This window comes from Notolepis coatsorum, assembly GCF_963971535.1.
Source record: "Notolepis coatsorum genome assembly, chromosome: 18".
Classification (NCBI taxonomy): Eukaryota; Metazoa; Chordata; class Actinopteri; order Aulopiformes; family Paralepididae; genus Notolepis; species Notolepis coatsorum.
The window spans coordinates 31,156,258-31,173,016 of record NC_140182.1 but is presented as its reverse complement, the minus strand read 5'-3'; positions in this window follow the sequence as shown (position 1 = coordinate 31,173,016).

The window sequence follows — 16,759 nt, the reverse complement described above, 5'->3', positions numbered from 1 at the left end:
AGACCAGCTCACGCCTACAGTACTCACTTTGTTTCACCACCAAATACTAGCAGCTATTCACACAGTGACTTAAGAGCAGGGAGGAATCTGGGCTGTTTGTTCTTCAAGATGAGAAGATCTACTACAGTGTAGGCCATGTCATCGATGGTGCCAAGGTCCCTGTAATGGGTTTCTAATCAAACACTGAACAAACTGCTGTTAGTATACAGGCTGAACAGACTCTAGTGCTGTGAGTAAACAGGCTGAACAGACTCTACTGTTAGTATACAGGCTGAACAGACTAGTGATGTGAGTAAACAGGCTGGACAGACTCTACCGTTAGTATACAGGCTGAACAGACTCTACTGTTAGTAAACAGGCTGAACAGACTCTAGTGCTGTTAGTATACAGGCTGAACAGACTCTACTGTTAGTATACAGGCTGAACAGACTCTACTGTTAGTATACAGGCTGAACAGACTCTAGTGTTAGTATACAGGCTGAACACTCTACTAGTGCTGTTAGTATACGGACCAGGAATGAGGTCGTTGACTGCTGTAACTGAGTGGCGAGACTAAACAAAAAAGACTAAATCGAGACTAAACGAAAACTAAAATGCTCAGGCCTGTAGTTGACTAAAACTGACTAAACAAAAAATAAATGAAGGTGACTAAATGATGAAAACGAAAAAGAGCATTTGACACATGACTAAAATACAAAATAGGCAAAAAAAATTATTTATTACACAACTACTTACTAAATAAATATACAGTATTTTCAAAACAAGTTATGCCGTCTGCCTTTTTTATTTAAACATATTGTTAATGCATAATACTATTCTCCTCCCACATTCCTGGAGGTGTTGTGGAAGATTATTTGACCAAATCCAGTTAGTTTACAGAAATTGAGATCGAGATGAGCTATTCCAAAGAAGGTTGTTTATTTCTGTGATCACAAAATCAGAGGAGCAGGTCAATGGATAGGGAAAACAAGATAGTTTATTCTGTGCACAGAGTCTCAGTTCTATACAGTGGAATACTCTTATTGTGATGTTTCTTCTTGACTTGTTGATTGTATTTCTTCAGGTAATATCTGTAGTATTATGTATATTTAATAGGGCTATATTTAATATAATATTTATTTAAAGCAAACAAACTCATTTACCCAAAATGAAAGCCTCGTCACGTATGAACCATAAAAATGCATAACTGTTACAATTGTGTTGTAACTAAGAGATTACCTGGGGGGGGGGGGAATAAATTCTGTGCATGGATTATAACAGACAGCTTTCTCTTGGGCATTTCCTGGTTGTCACAGCTGGCTGGTGCTATAGATAACATTCGGCCACAAGGTGTCGCACTCGAGCACCAGCATGTCATTTATCCAATCAGGTGCATTCCACGTGGGGAAATGGGAAGTAGGGAGGAGATATATGCCTACTGCAACATTCATTTTATCTATAGCACCTTTAAACAAGGTAAATACTTCACCTACAAACATAATACTGTTCTGACAGTATTAATAACAGTAATTAACCTCTTATGCCTGGAGCCCTATTTTCTGAAAATCAGCCTAAAATACATACCTAAGTAAATGGAAGATTGCTCCACTTCTACAAGGCCATTTGCATGTTCTTGGTATCTATGGACCTCAGTGAATGTATCCCCAGTGTCAGAAATATTGTGTCTATTACTAGGCTTGCTTAAATTGTGATGAAACAAAGGAGAATATGAATTATGATTTTTCAGTGAATGTTAAAAATGACCAGACATGAAAACGGCCACTGAGCTCTAAGGAAATTAATAAAGGGAAGATGATTAAACAGATGGTTTTGTAGATACAGTACTGAATTCTGCCATCCAGACCCATGCAATTAGAAATATTATTATAGAATATGAGGCCTATAAATCACCTTATTATAGCCAACTTGCACATCTATGGATCGGGCCAAATCTACTCTTTCCAAAGGCAGAGTTCAATTTGGATTTAGTATCACCAGGCGTGCATGAAGAACCGAGAATGAAATCGACTGTAAATACAGTCCGCTTTTTATTTTTGTGAGAGGTCGGCCATTTTGAATCCGTTTGCAGCGCGGATTGTTACTAAATGTTCACAGAAAGTAGACACACCAACTGCGCTCCAATATATGCCAATAACGTTCAGTTTTGTGATATAGTATCCCTAGACATAAAAGAAAAAAAAATTCATACACAAGTCATTTGCTTGCTTGAGGCTAGAAGGTACAGAATTTTTTCGAAATTTCAACGCTCATTGAGAGCTCTGGATGCCCTGTGCTCATGACTACAAAGCATCATCAGTCGGTGATTCAAAATGGCCGACCTCCACGGTAATATTATCATGAATGAATGAATGAATTATTTTATTTCAAATGTTTACAAATACAAATAAATAAAAACAAATAATTTTTCGAATTTCTTTACAGATAAACAAACAAAAAGGATAGGTTTGAAGCCGAAGGCTTATAGAGCAACCTATCCCTAATTCAAAAACAAATTCAAAAAAGTTAAAGTTTTCAAAATATAAACAAAAAAAATCAACAATCAACAATCAACAAAAAACGTTCCCGAAAAGAACATACCGTAAGCCAACATAGGAAAACCAAAGCTTAATCTGCAATAGCCTACCCGAGTTTCACATTTCAAAAACTAAAATCTCACTAATAACATTTAACCTATTGGTAAACAAACGTATTGCTGAAAATATACACAATATGACTGCTGTTGTGACATGGTTAGGATGTTTACTCTTGGATACGGTTGGAGAAAAGAAAACGCAACATTATGTCATACAGTCTAGACAGATTGATTTATGACGTGATGTCATCTGCGGACCGCACGGGTGACCGCACAGTCGCTGAAAAGAATACTTTCTTTCAACCTTGATGTGAATGGAGCAAGTCTGGAAGTGGAGGGGTCTTCTCTGGAGGGCTCTTGAAGAGGCCAAGCCTTCTCTTGAAGAGGCCAAACCTTCTTTTGAAGAGGCCAAGCCTTCTTTTGAAGAGGCCAAGCCTTCTTTTGAAGAGGCCAAGCCTTCTTTTGAAGAGGCCAAGCCTTCTCTTGAAGAGGCCAAGCCTTCTCTTGAAGATAGGGCGGTCAGGTGGCGTAGCGGAGATTGCGCTCGTCACCAATGCAAGAGGTTGCGGTCTCGACTCTCGGAGTCAGCATTGCCTCTGGCTTGGGCTGATCGCTATACTAACCCGTTTGGCAGGGTTAGGGGGAGGGAAGTCACGGGTGGGGATCTGGCATTGTGGGGATCTGGCGTTGTGGACAGCGATGCCTACAGGTCAGGTCTGGGCGCTTGCTCAGCGGAGGCAGGACTTGATGAAGGCAGCGTGACCTCCCACGCGTTACACTTCACCAATGAGAGTCCTCGCTGCCAGGTGAAAAAAGAGGCACTGGCTGTCGCCGCGCGTATCGGAGGAAGCGTGCGGAGGACTTCAGGTTTCCCTTGTACCGACCAGTTGGAGAACATGCGCACAACAAAACAGGTAGGGGAGGGGGGGAATTGGCACAACGACTAAATTGGGACGGGGAGAAAAACAGAAAAAAAAAAAAAAAAAAAAAAAAAAACACATTCTCTTGAAGATAGCAAACCTTCTCTTGAGGATGATGTGCCTTTTCTGAACTTAGAACCGTTTTCTAGAAGAACTCCATCTGGTGCAGTGTAGGTCAGTTTCCTCTTTAGCCTATGTGTATTCTCACTGTACTACTCAGGTTCCGAGTCAGATTAAGAAGTCGCCATGTGTTTACCACTTTTTTTTATCCCCTTTTTCTCCTCTTTTTCAATTTTTCTCCCATCCCAATTCCGCTGTGCCAATTCTCCCCTCCCCTGTCTGAACATTGCTCACATATGCCCCCCACTGGCCGGTTGTAGGGAGGATAGAAGCCTTGCATCACATGTCCCCTCGGATACATGTGGAGGCAGCCTGTCACATCTTTTCACCTGCCAGCGCGGACTCTCATTGGCAAGGTGTAACGTGTGGGAGGCTCACACTAGCCCCGCCATTTCCTGTCTCTGCTGTGCAGGCGTCCCCAACCAACCTGTAGGAGTCGCTGTCCACAACATCCAGATTACCACCCATCGACTTCCACCCGCTAACTCTGCCAATTGAGTTAGTATGACGGCTGGCCCAAGCCGGAGGCAACGCCGACAGCCGGAGTCGAACCCGGTGTCTCTTGCATTGGTGACGAGCGCAATGTCCGCTGCGCCACCCAGCCGCCTATGTGTTTGCCACTTGAAGTCGTTGGTGACCTGCACTGAATGGCAGTTTTGGATTCAGCAGATTGTCTTTTTTTTTTTTTTATCTTTTTCCCCCTCCTTTTTTCTTCCATCCCAATGTTAGTCGTTATGCCAATTCCCAATCCCCTTCCTGGTCGCTGCGCACCTACCCCCCACAGTCGGTCTGGGAGAGTGGAGGCTATCACGTGCTTCCTCCGACACACGTGTAGCCAATCAACCGCTTCTTTTCACCTGGCAGCGCGGACTCTCACTGAGAGGGTGTAACGTGTGGAAGGATCACACTAGCCCCCTTAGATCCTTTCCTCGCTGAGCAGGCGCCCCGACCGAACTGTAGGAGTCGCTGTTTACAACGACCAGGACCCACCCACCAGCTTTCCCACCCCTAACACTGCCAATTGTGTTAGTATGAACGACCAGCCAAGCTGGTAGCAATGCCGAGAGCTGGGCTCGAACCCAGCGTCTCCTGCATTGGTGGCAAGCGCCTTGCCCACTACACCACCTAGCCGCCCTGATTGTCCCTTTGTTATCATACAATCGGACTCATCAGAAGTGTCCTTGCTTTCGGTTGTGGTTGGAAGTCTCCTCTCTTCGCACTTGCGTACATTCTTTGCAAAATCGCCATCATCACTCTCAGAGTCAGACTCGGGTAAAGGAGGACTCTGCGATAGGCTACGTCTAACGGCCTTCTTCATCTTTACAATCTGACTTGGAGGGAGATCTTCGGAAGCTTTTTGGAAATTAATGAAGATGTTTAGTAATCAGAACTGTGTTCAGTTTCAGAGGTACTTAGGTCCCCATCACAATCATCACATTCAGGGTCAGACTCAACTTCACATGAAGGTGTCATCGGTGGCCTCGGGTTCTGATCCCCGGTCTGAATGTCGCTGTCCTCCTCCTCTGGGCCAGAAAAAATGGCACAGTGTGCATAATTGATGTTCTTCGCCTTCAGGAAACTGTTGAAAGAGTCAAACACCTCTATGTCAGAGGAGGCAGACACCGCTGCTAGTTTCGAGGTGGAGTCTAGATCTATGGATTCTTCACGTTGCATATCTTCATGTTCCAATCCTTCCTCTTTAAGTGAAGCTTCAGTCTTCACCGCACTTTCACACTGAAGAGTTAAAGAGTGCATGTTTAGAAGATTCAGTACGTTATAGGCTCATATCTCTGATTCATACATCCCATGCATACTGATGTGGATACAGATACTGATGCCGGTACTGAAGAGGATACCAGGCTAAAATACTGCAGGTACCGAGTGTGATACCAGGCTAAATTACTGCAGGTACTGAGTGTGATACCATCATACCAGGCTAAAATACTGCAGCTACCGAGTGTGATACCAGGCTAAAATACAGCAGGTACTGAGGGTGATACCAGGCTAAAATACTGCAGGTAGGGTATATTTGCAGTTGTGAAGATAATCTAACTCACTTGGAGTGTGAATGTGATACTGTATATCACAGGAAACTACTCAACCTCTATATATACTAGAAAATAGTCATATTTAACCTCAGTTAGTAAATAGAGAATAGTCAGATTTAACTTCAGTTAGTAAATACAGAGAAGTCAGATTTAACTTCAGTTAATAAATATAGAGAATAGTCAGATTTAACTTCAGTTAGTAAATACAGAGAAGTCAGATTTAACTTCAGTTAGTAAATATAGAGAATAGGCAGATTTAACTTCAGTTAATAAATATAGAGAATAGTCAGATTTAACTTCAGTTAGTAAATACAGTATAGTTAATAGTTCGATTTAATTTCAGTTAGTATATATAGAGAAGTCAGATTTAACCTCAGTTAGTAAATATAGAGAAGTCATATTTAATTTCAGTTAGTAAATATAGAGAATAGTCCGATTTAATTTCAGTTAGTAAATATAGAGAAGTCAGATTTAAGTTCAGTTAGTAAATATAGAGAATAGTCAGATTTGACCTCAGTTAGTAAATATAATAGTCATATTTTACCTGTTTGTAAATATAGATAATAGAAGATGTAATTGCAGTTAGTAAATATAGAGAATAGCTACTGATGTTTATATGATATGGACCTACCGTATGACTCCTACAATGTGATTGTAAGGAGGACAAATTATTCACACATCCTTACGTGAACATATTCTGTACACTATGTTCTCAGTCACTCTATAGCCATGAATGGACTCCTGTCTCTGCTCAGTATCTGCTTCCGACAGGTTAATATATCACAGGTAAACGGCCTATGATATATAATCAGCAATGGGAGATGTACCTTATGGACTAATATGGACATAGACAAGACACAGTATATGCATCATGAGAACTTACATGTCAGAATTTACATGTTAAATATGTATCAAATAATATGACTCTTTGTCTGTGAGAGATATAAAACATTACTGTGTTACGGTCTCTTCTATCCTCTGCTCTTTATCCTCTCCTCCCCCACTCTATTACTGATGAAAGAGCATTTTTACTTCACAAACTATATGGATCCATATGAGGGCTGCACGATTTTGGGGAAATATCTAATAGCGATTTATCTGACAGATATTGCTATTGCGATTCAATTTGCCACACACACACACACACACAGATAAAGCAAGAATGGCTTATAGTAGACTTAATGATTTTAGAATATTTCAGCTAATGAAGTAAAATGTTTATTATCATCAACTATCCAGTTTGTTTTTATAGTGTAACGTTTTGCTACTTAAACATGAATTGAACGTACAGTAGAGAGAGGGAGGGAGAGAGAGAGACAGGCTCAGCCCCGCCCGCCCCTGCCCCCCTTTCCCTACTAGCAAAGCTTGTTAGACGCATTGGAGTTTTCACTGCACATAGAATCAGCGCGGGGAGAAAAGCAGGGACTTATTTTGGGTCGCAAAATATGACCAAATAGGCACACTCTGAAGCCCTGCTGTAACGTCTTCACACACGGGCGTTTCATGAGCTGTTGTTGTTGGGCGTATATGTAGCTACCTTGGGCTACTTCTGATTGGTAAGCATGACTGGCACGCAAGAAAAAAACCTTGAATCAGACTTGAAGGTCCTTCCCAGACAGCAGTCGCATTTTCTCTCCCTCTCCCTAGGCTCCTCAAGGCCGTTCCTACCGCTGCCTAAACTGCCTCCCAGAAGTCGATCGCTGCTGTGCTCTGTGCTTTGTGCCGGTTGTCGGACTACACTCAAATCAACTCGAAATGGATCTAATCAGTGGATTGCATATTTTCGTCAAGAAAGCAGAATAAGTCTAACCCTCTCTGCCTCTTGGGACATCTCAATCAGGCTACCAACTTGAAGACGTGGACATTTGGTATCGAAGCTTTTGGATTGCAATAAGAAGATTTTGGATCAGTTTACCGCGCACAGGACCTACCAAAATTAACTGACTAAGACACTTGGACTAATGCATTCAGTCATTTGGACGGAGTTGTTAAAACTCACTCCACTCAAATCAATAGTTATAATTCACTCTACACAAAATCTAATTTAAATCGATGTGGCTGGAAGAAATGTGGCAGCCAGTCAGCCAAAACAAATTCCTGGACGAAGGTCGAACCAGGGAGCTGCTGGAGTCGCAGGCCCTCTCGGATATAATTATGGCATGCGGCCCCCACCCCCAACCCCCCTCCCACGTGTATGTTCAGCGCCTGACGGCAGCTAATTAGTAAGCGTGCTGGAGGGGGGGAGCCAAGAAGACTGCCTCGTCACCAAGTCCCACCCCCCAGCTGACAGCATTGTAGTCAGAGCCTGCCCCGCCCTGTTTTCAGGACACCAACTCTTTCCTCCCTCCCTCCCTCCCGTCGAGGCTCAGCCGGCTGGCTGCAGCAGACTATACATACGCTGTCTCAGATATACTGTAGTCGACATGTGTCAACAAATGTACATGCCTGTTTGAATTTATGTTGTACCATTATTACTGTAAAAATGTAATGATTGTGAAATGATTGTTTAATGAGATTATGAGCTGTATGTGTATGTCACTGAATTTCCCCAAGGGGATTAATAAAGTATCTATCTATCTTGCTGTATAACATATCCCAAATCGCAGGCTTTGCGATTTGCTAATCGCGTCGTTTCAAATCGCCATTTCGATATAAAATCTATTAATCGTTCAGCCCTAATCCATATTATAATAAACAATCTTATTGAACTTCAGGAATGGTCTCCTAATCATTCGGATATTAATTTCAATATTAGTATTCCGATTTATATTCTTAATACCTCGGACCACGGATCATGATTTACATCGAAACACATCATTACAGTGATATAACCACCTGCATAAACAGTGGCTCAGGAGGTAGAGCGGTCGTCTGGTAATCAGAAGGTTCCCGGTTAGATTCCAGCTCGTCCTGGGCAGTGTGTCGAAGTGTCCTTGAGCTAGACATATAACCCCTAACTGCTCTCGATAAGTAGGTTGGCATCTTGCATGGTGTCCTCCGCCGTCTGTAGTGTTTATTAAGATCTCCCATCATCTTGAAGCTCTTCCCACACTGGTCACAGCAGTAAGGTTTCTCTCCTGTGTGTACCATGTGGTGTCTTTTAAGGTCAGGCTTTGTCTTGAAGCTCTTCCCACACTGGCCACAGCAGTAATGTTTCTCTGCTGTGTGTACCATGTGGTGACTTTTAAGATGTGCCTTTGTCTTGAAGCTCTTCCCACACTGGCCACAGCAGTAAGGTTTCTCTCCTGTGTGTACCATGTGGTGTCTTTTAAGCTCAGGCTTTGTCTTGAAGCTCTTCCCACACTGGCCACAGCAGTAAGGTTTCTCTCCTGTGTGTACCATGTGGTGACTTTTAAGATGTGCCTTTGTCTTGAAGCTCATATCACACTGGTCACAGCAGTAAGGTTTCTCTCCTGTGTGTACCATGTGGTGACTTTTAAGCTCTGCCTTTGTCTTGAAGCTCTTCCCACACTGGTCACAGCAGTAAGGTTTCTCTCCTGTGTGTACCATGTGGTGACTATTAAGCTCTGCCTTTGTCTTGAAGCTCTTCCCACACTGGTCACAGCAGTAAGGTTTCTCTCCTGTGTGTACCACGTGGTGTCTTTTAAGCACTGCCTTTGTCTTGAAGCTCTTCCCACACTGGTCACAGCAGTAAGGTTTCTCTCCTGTGTGTACCATGTGGTGTCTTTTAAGCTCTGCCATTGTCTTGAAGCTCTTCCCACACTGGCCACAGCAGTAAGGTTTCTCTCCTGTGTGTACCATGTGGTGACTTTTAAGATGTGCCTTTGTCTTGAAGCTCTTCCAACACTGGTCACAGGAATGACGTCTCAATTCCTCCATGTCTCTATTGGTTGCCGGGCAGCAGGGCAGGGGGTGGATCTGGGGAACAGAGAGAGACAGAAACATTCAAATGAAGAGATTTATAGGTTTATAGAGGTTTATAGACGCTAGAGGTTTATAAACTGGCCGTCTAAGGCTATGTATAGATGTATACTTTAAGACCTTCTGATGAACCCTGCCTTACAGTGAAATTAAAGAGGCGTCTGTTGATTCTCCACTGGACACATAGCATGAGGTGACTGTTTATTCTCCACTGGACACATAGCATGAGGTGACTGTTCATTCTCCATTGGACACATAAGTAAGTAAGATGGTTTCATACAGAAATGCATCGAGGACCTTGTGCAGAGGAAACAAATCTGTGTGTTTCTAAACCAGAAGCCATGGATTAACAGTTCCGTGCGTGTGGCTCTAGCAGAGAGGGACACAGCACACACATCCGGGGACAGAGAGGAGGAGAGGTGGCTCTAGCAGAGAGGAGGAGAGGTGGCTCTAGCAGAGAGGAGGAGAGGTGGCTCTAGCAGAGAGGAGGATATGTGGCTCTAGCAGAGAGGAGGAGAGGTGGCTCTAGCAGAGAGGAGGGGTGGCTCTAACAGAGAGGAGGAGAGGTGGCTCTAACAGAGAAGAGAGGTGGCTCTAGCAGAGAGGAGAGGTGGCTCTAGCAGAGGAGGAGAGGTGGCTCTAACAGAGGAGGAGAGGTGGCTCTAACAGAGAGGAGGAGAGGTGGCTCTAACAGAGAGGAGAGGTGGCTCTAGCAGAGAGGAGAGGTGGCTCTAGCAGAGGAAGAGAGGTGGCTCTAACAGAGAGGAGGAGAGGTGGCTCTAGCAGAGAGGAGGAGAGGTGGCTCTAGCAGAGAGGAGGAGAGGTGGCTCTAGCAGAGAGGAGGAGAGGTGGCTCTAACAGAGAGGAGGAGAGATGGCTCTAGCAGAGAGGAGAGGTGGCTCTAGCAGAGAGGAGAGGTGGCTCTAGCAGAGAGGAGGAGAGGTGGCTCTAACAGAGAGGAGGAGAGGTGGCTCTAGCAGAGAGGAGGAGAGGTGGCTCTAACAGAGAGGAGGAGAGGTGGGTCTAGCAGAGAGGAGAGATGTCTCTAGCAGAGAGGAGAGGTGGCTCTAGCAGAGAGGAGGAGAGGTGGCTCTAGCAGAGAGTAGAGGTGGCTCTAGCAGAGAGGAGGAGAGGTGGCTCTAGCAGAGAGGAGGAGAGGTGGCTCTAGCAGAGAGGAGGAGAGGTGGCTCTAGCAGAGAGGAGGAGAGGTGGCTCTAGCAGAGAGGAGGAGAGGTGGCTCTAACAGAGAGGAGGAGAGGTGGCTCTAGCAGAGAGGAGGAGAGGTGGCTCTAGCAGAGGAGGAGAGGTGGCTCTAGCAGAGAGGAGAGGTGGCTCTAGCAGAGAGGAGGAGAGGTGGCTCTAACAGAGAGGAGGAGAGGTGGCTCTAGCAGAGAGGAGGAGAGGTGGCTCTAGCAGAGAGTAGAGGTGGGTCTAGCAGAGAGGAGAGGTGGCTCTAGCAGAGAGGAGAGGTGGCTCTAGCAGAGAGGAGAGGTGGCTCTAGCAGAGAGGGGGAGAGGTGGCTCTAGCAGAGAGGAGAGGTGGCTCTAGCAGAGAGGAGAGGTGGCTCTAGCAGAGAGGAGAGGTGGCTCTAACAGAGAGGAGAGATGGCTCTAACAGAGAGGAGAGGTGGCTCTAGCAGAGAGGAGAGGTGGCTCTAGCAGAGAGGAGAGGTGGCTCTAACAGAGAGGAGGAGAGGTGGCTCTAGCAGAGAGGAGGAGAGATGGCTCTAACAGAGAGGAGGAGAGATGGCTCTAGCAGAGAGGAGAGGTGGCTCTAACAGAGAGGAGGAGAGGTGGCTCTAACAGAGGAGGAGAGGTGGCTCTAGCAGAGAGGAGGAGAGGTGGCTCTAGCAGAGAGGAGGAGAGGTGGCTCTAGCAGAGAGTAGAGGTGGCTCTAACAGAGAGGAGAGGTGGCTCTAGCAGAGAGGAGGAGAGGTGGCTCTAACAGAGAGGAGGAGAGGTGGCTCTAACAGAGAGGAGGAGAGGTGGCTCTAGCAGAGAGGAGGAGAGGTGGCTCTAGCAGAGAGGAGAGATGGCTCTAGCAGAGAGGAGAGGTGGCTCTAACAGAGAGGAGGAGAGGTGGCTCTAGCAGAGAGGAGGAGAGGTGGCTCTATCAGAGAGGAGGAGAGGTGGCTCTAGCAGAGAGTAGAGGTGGCTCTAGCAGAGAGGAGGGGTGGCTCTAGCAGAGAGGAGGAGAGGTGGCTCTAACAGAGAGGAGGAGAGGTGGCTCTAACAGAGAGGAGGAGAGGTGGCTCTAGCAGAGAGGAGGAGAGATGGCTCTAGCAGAGAGGAGGAGAGGTGGCTCTAGCAGAGAGGAGGAGAGGTGGCTCTAACAGAGAGGAGGAGAGATGGCTCTAGCAGAGAGGAGAGGTGGCTCTAACAGAGAGGAGGAGAGATGGCTCTAACAGAGAGGAGAGGTGGCTCTAGCAGAGAGAAGGAGAGGTGGCTCTAACAGAGAGGAGAGGTGGCTCTAGCAGAGAGGAGGAGAGGTGGCTCTAGCAGAGAGGAGGAGAGGTGGCTCTAACAGAGGAGGAGAGATGGCTCTAGCAGAGAGGAGGAGAGGTGGCTCTAACAGAGAGGAGAGGTGGCTCTAGCAGAGAGGAGAGGTGGCTCTAACAGAGAGGAGAGGTGGCTCTAGCAGAGAGGAGGAGAGGTGGCTCTAACGGAGAGGAGAGGTGGCTCTAACAGAGAGGAGGAGAGGTGGCTCTAGCAGAGAGGAGGAGAGGTGGCTCTAACAGAGAGGAGTGGTGGCTCTAACAGAGAGGAGGAGAGGTGGCTCTAACAGAGAGGAGGAGAGGTGGCTCTAACAGAGGAGGAGAGATGGCTCTAGCAGAGAGGAGGAGAGGTGGCTCTAACAGAGAGGAGGAGAGGTGGCTCTAACAGAGAGGAGGAGAGGTGGCTCTAGCAGAGAGGAGGAGAGGTGGCTCTAACAGAGAGGAGAGATGGCTCTAGCAGAGAGGAGAGGTGGCTCTAGCAGAGAGGAGGAGAGGTGGCTCTAACAGAGAGGAGGAGAGGTGGCTCTAGCAGAGAGGAGGAGAGGTGGCTCTAACAGAGAGGAGGAGAGGTGGCTCTAACAGAGAGGAGGAGAGGTGGCTCTAGCAGAGAGGAGGAGAGGTGGCTCTAACAGAGAGGAGGAGAGGTGGCTCTAGCAGAGAGGAGAGGTGGCTCTAGCAGAGAGGAGAGGTGGCTCTAGCAGAGAGGAGGAGAGGTGGCTCTAGCAGAGAGGAGGAGAGGTGGCTCTAACAGAGAGGAGAGGTGGCTCTAGCAGAGAGGAGGAGAGGTGGCTCTAGCAGAGAGGAGAGGTGGCTCTAGCAGAGAGGATAGGTGGCTCTAACAGAGAGGAGAGGTGGCTCTAACAGAGAGGAGAGGTGGCTCTAGCAGAGAGGAGGAGAGGTGGCTCTAGCAGAGAGGAGAGGTGGCTCTAACAGAGAGGAGAGGTGGCTCTAGCAGAGAGGAGAGGTGGCTCTAACAGAGGAGGAGAGATGGCTCTAGCAGAGAGGAGGAGAGGTGGCTCTAACAGAGAGGAGGAGAGATGGCTCTAACAGAGAGGAGAGGTGGCTCTAACAGAGAGGAGGAGAGATGGCTCTAGCAGAGAGGAGAGGTGGCTCTAGCAGAGAGGAGGAGAGATGGCTCTAACAGAGAGGAGGAGAGATGGCTCTAGCAGAGAGGAGAGGTGGCTCTAACAGAGAGGAGGAGAGGTAGGGCTGGGCGATATGGCCTAAATATGATATCACGATATTTTCTGACCTTTCGGCGATACACGATACACATCACGATGTTTTTCTTTTTTACCCCAAACGATTCATTATGAGGCTTACCAAGACAGTATTTGAGTTTGCAAGCTAACATTAAAGACAAAATAAAATACCCATGCATTTAGCATTTTTATATTATATATTAGATTTAGATTATTAGATTATAATATATTGCATATATTTAGCAATGAGATATTATATGATTTAGATATGAAATATGATGAATTGAAAATGGGGGACCCTGATGTAAACAAGACAAAAGTCTTTCTCTGGTCTGCATCCCCTTAACAATTGTATGTATTGAGCTGTACTGTACCCATTCTGCAATATGTTAATAAAGTTTTAAATCAATCAATCAATCAATAAATAGCATTTTAGCATTTTTATGAAACTACTGTATATTTGTATGTCTCTAAATGTTTTGATGAATTGAAAATGGAGGACCCTTATGTAAAAAAGCCGAAAGTCTTTTTCTGGTCTTCATCCTCCTGTACTGTATTGTACCCATTCTGCAATATGTTAATAAAGTTTTCATTCATTCTGACGGACAACAGAATAATCTTGATTGACAGTAGAGTCTGCCAATTACGTCACACCGCTTGCACCCGCCCTGCTGTTCTTAGCACCAATCGGCAAGCGCCATTAGTTTTTGACTTCATGAATGTCCGGTGTGCTGACATCAACAAAGCTACTTACATTAGCTCCCCGCAACCGACTAGTAGGAGACTAGTGCATCACAGGATGACTAAATGAGCCATAATGATTTTACCTCAACGAATGTTATAATAAAAGCCTTTCCATACATCTGTCTGATTGAAAACTTTATTAACAGACCGCGGAATGGGCATATCTCAACACAGGCTGAGATATGATATGAACGAGTAACGTGTGGACCAGATTGACGCGACACAATCCTATTGGGCAAAACATCACGATATCCACGATACGTTGAAAAAGTGTATTGTTAATGAACTGTACCCGATATTTATATAATATCGTCATATCGCCCAGCCCTAAGGAGAGGTGGCTCTAACAGAGAGGAGGAGAGGTGGCTCTAGCAGAGAGGAGGAGAGGTGGCTCTAGCAGAGAGGAGGAGAAGTGGCTCTAGCAGAGAGTAGAGGTGGCTCTAGCAGAGAGGAGGAGAGGTGGCTCTAGCAGAGAGGAGAGGTGGCTCTAACAGAGAGGAGAGGTGGCTCTAGCAGAGAGGAGGAGAGGTGGCTCTAACAGAGGAGGAGAGATGGCTCTAGCAGAGAGGAGGAGAGGTGGCTCTAGCAGAGAGGAGGAGAGGTGGCTCTAACAGAGAGGAGGAGAGGTGGCTCTAGCAGAGAGGAGGAGAGGTGGCTCTAACAGAGAGGAGGAGAGGTGGCTCTAGCAGAGAGGAGAGGTGGCTCTAGCAGAGAGGAGGAGAGATGGCTCTAGCAGAGAGGAGGAGAGGTGGCTCTAGCAGAGAGGAGAGGTGGCTCTAACAGAGAGGAGAGGTGGCTCTAGCAGAGAGGAGAGGTGGCTCTAGCAGAGAGGAGGAGAGGTGGCTCTAGCAGAGAGGAGGAGAGGTGGCTCTAGCAGAGAGGAGGAGAGGTGGCTCTAGCAGAGAGGAGAGGTGGCTCTAACAGAGAGGAGAGGTGGCTCTAGCAGAGAGGAGGAGAGGTGGCTCTAATAGAGAGGAGGAGAGGTGGCTCTAGCAGAGAGGGTCACAGCACACACATCCGGGGACAGAGAGGAGAAGAGAACAAGGTACAACCTCTGCAGTGAAATCACAGCAGCTAAAAAGGATTACAGAGTCAAGATTGAAGAACAATTAGGCAGAAATACAAACTGCCGAGGACCATGATGGCCCAATTCTACACGGCCATCATTGAGTCCATCCTCACCCACTCCATCATCTCCTGGTTCCCCGCTGCAGCGGCAAAAGATCTCGCCAAGCTGCAGCGGGTGATTCGCTCCGCGGAGAGGGTGATCGGCTGTCCCCTGCCCTCCCTCAGGTCCCTGCACGACTCCAGGGCGCTGAAGAGGGCGAGGAAGATCATGGCCGACCCCTCCCACCCCGGTCACAGCCTCTTCACCCTGCTCCCCTCTGGGAGAAGGCTAAGGATCCCAAAGGCTGTGAAAGCTCGTCACAGACTGAGCTTCTTCCCCTCAGCCGCCAGGCTGATCAATGCCTCAGGCCCCCCGTCCCCCCCCTCGGTCCCCCGCCCCCCCCCCCTCACCCCCCTCTGCCCCCAGGTGACACTGGCACAATGACACTGACTGCACTGCACTAGTCCTTACTGGAACTCTGCACTTTATATATATGTATTTAATTGATTAATCCCCCACTGCACTGTTTTTTGTCCTGTGTCTGTGTTGGTGTTTGTCGTTTACTGTGAAAAAAGAAAGAAAAAAACGCATAAACTGTAACGCTGCAACAATTACCAATGTGTTTTACACAAATGGCTTAATAAAGGAATCTGAATCTGGCAGCAATGACTCAAAGTGTATGGAAGGCACTACACACAGTAACAGACCTGAAAGGGGTCTCCAGCAGCACAGCTAACACCGCTGCCTCCTTACCGGACGAGCTGAACAGATTTGACAGGTTTTGAGGTTAAAAACAACACCCACCACCCCCGCTGAAATGAGCAGTGCCCTGGTCATCACCGAGGCTGATGTGAACGCTGAGTTGCAAATGTGCAACATTTGTATTTTATCCACACAAAAAAAAGGGTATAAAATTAGGGATGCCCCGATTACGTTTTTTGCCACCGATACGGATCACCGATCGTCGTGAGCCATATCGGCCGATACCGATCCGATACCGATCGTTTTTGATTAAAAAGAAATAAAAAATATTATATATTTTTTTTAATAAAATATATATATTATATAATTAGACTTGTACTTGTATTATCTGCGAGACATCGCCACCACGCAACAAGTCAAAATGCTCGCTATCTGCAAACAGCTCCACTGTCTGTGTGTACTCTAGTAGCCTCCAGCTCCAAAAAGGATTCTCCTGTGCTGCAGCTGGACCCTATTGGTAACATTACTGTGCTTTAGTCATATCACATTCAGCAAGCCATCAGCTCGAATACGCATTGAATCAATGTTATAAGACATTGATATCAAGAGCTATCTGTAGCTACTGCTAGCCGGCTAGATGACGTTAAGACAGAACTTTTTAGTTCAATGGGACATTTCGTGTTTAACAGTGAACTAACGTCAGCTAACGCAAGCTAACGGAGGTATCAACATGGACCAATAGACTTGCTGGAGCATTTGTTGATATCAGGAGCTATCAGTAGCTAGCCGGCTAAATACCGTTAGACAATGCCTACTAAAAGTGAATAGTTGACTGGGTAATTTTGTTTAAACAGTAACGATAGCTAGGTAGCTAAGGTTAGCTCAGGTCGAATGCACTATAGACTCGAGCAGAGGAGCCTCCTCCTCCTCTGTGTTTACAAACTGTACATGGGTGCGGGCGGGGCTA